Below are 7,962 nucleotides of genomic sequence, written 5' to 3'. Positions count from 1 at the left end.
GCTGTGGCTCCCTGTTGCTGATCTGCTCCACAATTGATAGGGCTTTCAGTTAGGACAGGTAGAGGAAAAAGGAGGCCATGCTAGGAGGAGAGTCTATGGTGGGGGAACCGACTTCCAGTTGGCAGAGGAAAAAGGACACTGCGCTAGGAGGAGACTGATGGGGGAAATCGGACTTCCGGTCGGCTCCAGAATTGAACGGGGGGGGGGGCTTCCGGTTAGAACCTTTGTGGCTCTTTGAGTGTTTAAGGTTGCTGACCCCTACCTTAGTCACTGCATCTGATGCCTTAATCACTATAGCGAACTGCCTCTTAGTGCATCTACTTTATCCCAAAACTATCTGCTCCATACAGCTGTTCTGGGGTGAACATAGATATTGGAAGACAGAGAGCTCAGTATACTATTTATTTCATTTATTTATTTTATTTTATTTATATACTGCCCTTCTTCCGAAGGACTCAGGGCGGTGAACAGCCATAATAAAAACAATGTACAAAATAGAATTTAAAAGCAGATTAAAATAATTAAATCATAGGCCGAATTTAAAACTCTCATTTTAAAACCAATTTTAAAACCCCATTAAAACCAAATTAAAATCATTTATCCCATCAGAGCGGCTTGCTGGAATAACAGGAATAACTATCCTGAGTACCTGGAAGAAAGACAGACTATAAATCTAACAATAACACATTATAGAAAAATTAGTGTCTACTATTATTCTCACAGGAGCACATTTGGATGGATTTGGGTTTATATCTATGGAACCACTCAGCCAAGTAATTGAAAAATGATGACTTATCTAAGCAACCCACTGAACACCAGACATGACAAAGAAATTTTTCTTATGTCTCCATCCCATAATAATAATTTATTTATTTATTTATTTATTTATTGGTTCAATTTATATGCCGCCCTTCTCCAGAGACTCAGGGAGGCTTACAATGCATTAAGCAATAGCCTTCATACTTTTGTATATATCTGCTTAGTAGGGCTTTCGGGGCCCCCCTAAGCGGTGTTCTTTTTTATGAAAAGTCAGCTTATTGCCCCCACAATCCGGGTCCTCATTTTACCTACCTCGAAAGGATGGAAGGCTGAGTCAACCTTGAGCCTGGTGAGATTTGAACTTGCAGTAATTGCAGGCAGCTGGTGTTAGTTAACAGTGCTTTAGTCTGCTGCGCCACCAAGGCTCTATTCAATAATAATTGAATCCACCTTCTTTCCCTCAGTTCCATCCTCTGAACTGTTATAATGCAAAGGTGATCATACGGGTGAGTCAAAACCTGAAAGCCAAAAATATAATTTCAGCTCAGCTACTTGAAGAACAGGATGTTCTCCACATCTTGCATTAGAAAATGCACTCACTGAAAGAGAACTCAGTTGATCCTGGAACCACATCTGGACTCCCTGACAGACAGGATGCAGAGATGCAGAAGCAGTTACGTGTGCTGAAATCCCCTGGAATGCATACGTATTGTTCCCTGGGCATGAAGAAATTGCTTTATGAAATCCATTTGTATTCTTTTCTCTAGAAAATATGATTTTTCCTCACCGATGGAAAAAAAGAAGGAAAGGAGGGAGGGAGGGAGGGAGGGAGGGAGGGAGGGAGGAAGGAAGGAAGGAAGGAAGGAAGGAAGGAAGGAAGGAAGGAAGGAAGGAAGGAAGGAAGGAAGGAAGGATGGATGGATCTCATATCATTTTTTTGTTGTTGGATCAATACACTTGCACATTGTTGTTCTTGTTTAATCATAAGCTGGCCAGCTAGCCAGCCAGCCAGCCTGCCTGCCTGCCTGCCTTTTTAAATATATATATAGATATCACTAATTTCAGCATATTGACCCACAGTGGTTTGGTTGAGTCACCATTATCATATTTTCAGTCATCCCAGTGGCTGGACAATTTCACCACCTCAAGTGACAGAGCAAAATTAGAAGCTGCAGAGAAGAGCTTCTATTGCTTCTAAGTGCCCTATGTTCACTCCGTGTCAAGGGCCTGCTTCATAGTGGCCCCCATTCCTCTCAGGAAAACATAAATATGTTCCCTGCTTATCACAGCATTGTCATGTGGACAAATTGGGAACTCCTCAAAGGAGAAATGGGGCAGGAAGAAAAGAAAAAACGCCAATCAGCAGTTTTAAGGTTTTTCTCCATCTTTCTCTTCTGTAATTCTCCTTTCTTTAGAAGGAAGATTAGCATGAAAATCAATTCCCCGCCAAAATTGACAACTGTTACTTTAAGATATTGAAAGGAGAAATAAGAGCCAGAAATTACCTGCCAAGTGGTCCCTCTCCCGAATTAGTGCAGCAATGTGCCTAGCCTGAAATTGTGTTCTTCCTGTTCAAAATTCAGGCATCCTTGAGTACCCATTGAAAGCTTTATTCCTTCAGGGGATGCATACAGATAGCCTCAATTTATAACCATTCATTTAGTGACTGAAGTTACAATAGCACCGAAAAAAGTAACTTTTGAACATTTTTCACACTTATGACCATTGCAGCATCCTCATGGTCACATGATCAAAATTTGGCAATTAGGTCATGTTTATGACAGTGTCCCAGACAGGGGTGAAATCCAGCAGGTTCTGACAGGTTCTGGAGAACCGGTAGCGGAAATTTTGAGTAGTTCAGAGAACCGGCAGCAGAAATTTTGAGTAAAAATACTACCTCTGGCTGGCCTCAGGAGTGGGGAGGGAATGGGGATTTTGCAGTATCCTTCCCCTGGAGTGGGGAGGAAATGGGCATTTTGCAGTATCCTTCCCCTGGAGTGGGGTGGAAATGGAGATTTTGCAGTATCCTTCCCCTAGAGTGGGAAGGTAATGGGGATTTTGCAGTATCCTTCCCCTGGAATGGGGTGGGAATGGAGATTTTGCAGTATCCTTCCCCTGCCACGCCCACCAAGCCACACCACGCCCACCAAGCCATGCCCACAAAACGAGTAGTAAAAAAATTTGGATTTCACCACTGGTCCCGGGTCATGTGATTACCTTTTGCAACCTTCTGACGAGCAAAATCAACTGACTTAACAACTGCTGTGATTCACTTAACATCTTTGGCAAGAAAGGTTGTACAATGGGGCAAAACTCACTTAACAACTGTCTTGCTTAGCAATAGCAATTTTGGGCTCAACTGTAGTCATTAGTCAAGAACTATCTATATTTTCCCAGAAGCTTTTGGCACTGTTTCTCATCCTTTTTAATGCTGTTGCCAGCTTATCTGAGCTTTCCATCAAGATTTCCATACCAGCAGTTAGTGAGTCATTTGCTGTTTAGTCTTCGTTTAGGCACTTTGATTAGAATCAAATACATAGAGAAAATCAATAGATAGGAATAAGGCAAATAGGAGGACATTCCGCTGGCATTATCTTGCCCAACTCGGAATACATTCAAAAATTGGAACCTCGGCCAATTTTGTCCATATACAGTATTGGCCAAAATTGTGGATACCTTTTGGGAAAAGTGTATTTTCTAAAACTAGCAAATAACACCACCTTTTTTTGGGGGGGGAGTAGTACCATAAAATGATATATCAATGGAAAGGTAATTTAATCAAGAATGTAATGCAATAACTTTTAGGAAGGATTTGATATTAGAATAGCAGTTACAGTATGAAGAAGAAAAGTGAAACACTTAAAAAAAAACGAGATATACAAAAATTATCACCATACAAAAAACGAGATATACAAAAATTATCACCATGTCAGTTAATAGTTGGGTAACCTTTAGCATGAATTACGGCCTTACAACGTCTTCTCATGGAGTGAACCAAGTCTTTTAGTTCTGCAGCTGCTATAATGTGAAACCAAGATTGAATGATTGCTTCTATTAACTGGGTTTAATTTAATTTAATTTAATTTAATTTAATTTAATTTAATTTAATTTCCAATTTATATACCGCCCTTCTCCCTGAGGACTCGAGGCGGTGTACAGCCAAGATAAGAACATAGAATACAAATATTAAAAACAGTTAAATATATATATAAATTTGGCCCAAAAGTTAAGAAGTCACAAACTGATTAAAAGAATTTTAAAAATTTAAAAATTTCTTCTTAAGCCAGACCGGCTTGCTGAAAAAGATGGGTTTTAAGGGCACGACGGAAGGCATTGAGGTCATGGATTCTCCTTATCTCAGGGGGCAACTGATTCCAGAGGGTAGGAGCCCCCACAGAGAAGGCCCTCCCCCTGGGGGCCACCAGCCTACATTGTTTGGCTGATGGCACCCTGAGGAGGCCCTCTCTGTGGGAGCGCACGGGTCGATGGGAGGTTGTCGGTAGTAGCAGGCGGTCTCGCAGATAGCTAGGCCCTATGTCATGGAGTGCTTTAAAGGTGATAACCAACACCTTGAAGCGCACCCGGAAGACCACCAGGAACCAGTGCAGCTCGCGCAGGAGCGGTGTTACATGGGAGCGCCATGTTGCTCCCATCACTACCCGCGCTGCTGCGTTCTGGACCAGTTGGAGCCTCCGGGTGCTCTTCAAGGGGAGCCCCATGTAGAGAGCATTGCAGTAGTCAAGGCAAGAGGTGATGAGGGCGTGAGTGACTGTGCACAAGGAATCCTGATCAAGAAAGGGCCGCAACTGGCGAATCAGGCGAACCTGACAGAAGGTCCCCCTGGTAACAGCCGTCAGATGTTCCTCCAAAGACAGCTGCCTATCCAGGAAGACTCCCAGATTGCGAGCCCTTTCAGTGGGGGCCAAAGACTCGCCCCCAATAGTCAGTGATGGAGTCAACTGACTATATCGGGATGCCGGGAGCCACAGCCACTCAGTCTTGGAAGGGTTGAGCTTGAGCCTGTTCCTCCCCATCCAGATCCGCACAGCCTCCAGGCACTGGGACATCACTTCAAGGGCATCGTTGGGTCACTTCTGACTAACAGGTTTCTTTAGTCGGTTCCATAGATTTTCAATTGGGTTAAGGTCTGGGCTATTCCCAGGCCATTCCAGCAGTGGAATATGATTATCTTGAAACGTCAAAAAAAAGTGGTGTCATTAGCCATCAAACCTCCAAAATACAGTTTTCCCAAAAGGTTTCCACAATTTTGGCCACTGCTGTAGGTTCTGCCCAAAGCCAATACTGCATAACAAAAGAATTGCTTGCATATATCAAGCCAAGCATTTAACTGAATACAGGTAGTCCTCAACTTACAACGGTTCATTTAGTGACTGTTCCAAGTTACAACAGCACTGATAAAAGTGACTTATGACTGTTTTTCACACTTATGACCACTGCAGAAACCCCAAGGTCAGATGATCAAAATTCAGACACTTGGCAACTGACTCACATTTATGACGGTCGCAGTGTCCCGGGGTCATATGATCTTCTTTTGTGACCTTCTGAAAAGCAAAGTCAATGAGGAAACTTAACAACTGTGTTACTAACTTAAGAACTACAATCATTCACTAAACAACTGTGGCAAGAGAAGTCATAAAATGGGGCAAAATTCTCTTAACAACTGTCTCACTTAGCAACAGAAATTTTGGGCTCAATTGTGGTCGTAAGTCGAGGACTACTTACAATCACTTCTGGGAGAAGTGAAATCAGCATTTGTATCTAGAATAAAGCATCACATTTTAATGGTTTGTATGGGTGGAAGATAGGAAGCCCTTTTTCAGTATGACTTGAGCTATTTTGTTATTTCAGATAGTCCTCAATATATGATTGATCATTTAATGACCATTCCAAGTTATAATGGCCTTGGAAAGGGTGGGGTGTGTAGCCCATAAAATACTTCAGGCATCATAAAATATCTGCCTTATGATTGATTTCCAACTGTCCCATTACCATTTGCAATCTTCTCTGCTGGCCTCCCCAGAAAGTCAGTGTCTCTACTTGCCAAGATGTCAGGGTAATAGAAAGCATCATGAATATGTTAACGCATTCAGCTTTTCAGCTTTAAATGGAAGGAGTGTCAGGGTAATGAAGATTTAAAGCTGACCAGCCCTTTAAGACTAAGGTTGAGTCAGCAGGATTATTGCCCTTTAAGAAGCTGTCTATATAAGGGAGGCCATTAGAGGGCATCATTCTCTCTCCTCATGTATCATTCTCCTCGTCTGTTGTGTTCTATCTGCATTGTAGTAGAGTTGAAGATTGATTGATTGCCTGGTATGTGTATGTATGTATATATAGAAATCTTGTATATAAGCCACTGTTTGTAATGACAAAACCTCTGTGTCCTGTATTTTACTCCTGTGTTATCTCAAAATAGTAGTCTGACACAAGATGATGCCCTCTTGTGTGCGGGGGATGGCTGAAGGAGCCTACCAAGGAACAGAGAGGAGAAACAAAGCTAAAATCCCAAAGCTCACAGCTCCATTCCTGCAGTACGTTGGAGCAGTTGTTTCCACACATGGAGGGAAAATAAATTGGCAGGCAGCTCTTTCTCTCCATCTGCTTTATGACCTGAGAGATCACTTAGCAACCACAACTGAAAGTGCCAGGTTTGTGATAGTAGAACAAGCAGTCATGTGGGCATCTCACTTAATGACCACTTTTCTCAATGGCTAAGATTCCAATCCCCAATTGTGCTCGTAAATTGAAGACTACCTGTAACTACTGGTAGTAAATCGATCACCTACAAACCTGGCCCAGGAACAGGTTTTGATGAACATGTCATAATCATATTCATCAGGTAATTTGAAAGTCTGTAAGAAGATGCACCATTTACCACCATATAGATCATATATTTTAATAATCTAAAAGGTTTTCACATTAGAAACTGGGGAGGCGGGATGAAAAGACAGAGACAGAGATTTCTGTAGTAGATGAAGGCATAGCAGCTAGTCCTGTGCAAACAGAAAGAAAGACACCAACTCCTTATAGTGTTAGAAGGAGCTGTTCTTTTTTTCTGGGTTCTGAAATTGTTTCTCGGTTATCATTGATTGCAATCAACCTAATCAGTGTTCTGAGCAAACTTCAATTTATATATTATGAGATCACTGTACTAATAATATAAAGTAATGAATCTGTGGAAAGTAATTTATTCTATCAGTAAATGTTTTGTGTGTATAAAAGTCATTACTCTGCATCCCAGCTCTATTCTCCCTTTGCGTGATTTGCTTCCGTTTTCTTTAAATATTAATTTTACTTCCCTTTCCTCTAAATACGGCTATGTCAACAGTGAGAAAGTAAGACTCAGTCGGATGCAATGTTTGCTCGTTGATATGAAAATGAAGAGCAAACTAGTTACCTATTATAGCAAACATCTGTAATCTTATGAGCATATCCTTCTACGTAGAATTTTCTGCCACACTTTGAAGCTAATGGGTTGGCCAGTTGGCTGAACAAAACAGTAGACTTCAGCAGTCTGTTGTTTCCCAGATGTTCAAGACTTCATTTCCCATATTCCCCAGCCAGAGGCCACGATATCTTAGAACTGAAATCCAACACACCTGAATACCAGTGGTACCAGGCTGAAAAAGGCTGAGAAAGAAAATGAGATGAGATATGTCCCCTTAGTCCTTGAATCAAATTAATACAGCTAAAAGGTAGTCCATGTAAGCATGTTGGATCACTAAATAAATATTAGCCATGCATGGGGGAAGATTATTAAGGGAAGAGAATTTCAAGCCTTTAGTGTAATGCTGAAAATTTATATTGCACAGAAGCATGAACATCTAAGGTGTATACATTGTTGTTGTTAAGATTTATATAGCATTTGATACAAAATGAGACTTGGGCAGTTCACAAGTAAAAACATAAAAAACAAGGAAAAATACAATAGTAGACAAATTGAAGAACAAGTGGCAAAGATGACAAACAGTAACCAAAAAAAAAATCCACAAGAGCCTTCACTCCCCTCATGTAAAGAGCCAGGTCTTCAAGGCCCTTTGAAACACTAGGTGCAATGTATTAAGTCTGCTGAAGTAGGAAGTAACATTCTGTTCATTGATTGGTTAAAGTAACGTTCTGTTCGTTGATTGGTTAAGCCGCCTGACAGCTGGCTTTATAAGAGCTGTCAGGCAGAGTTCCAAGCAG

Source organism: Pituophis catenifer, unplaced genomic scaffold (assembly GCF_029215685.1).
Source record: "Pituophis catenifer annectens isolate HBS135680 unplaced genomic scaffold, rPitCat1.0.hap2 SCAF_1, whole genome shotgun sequence".
Taxonomy (NCBI): domain Eukaryota; kingdom Metazoa; phylum Chordata; class Lepidosauria; order Squamata; family Colubridae; genus Pituophis; species Pituophis catenifer.
The sequence above is the reverse complement of the archived record's forward strand: the minus strand, read 5'-3'. Positions refer to the sequence as shown.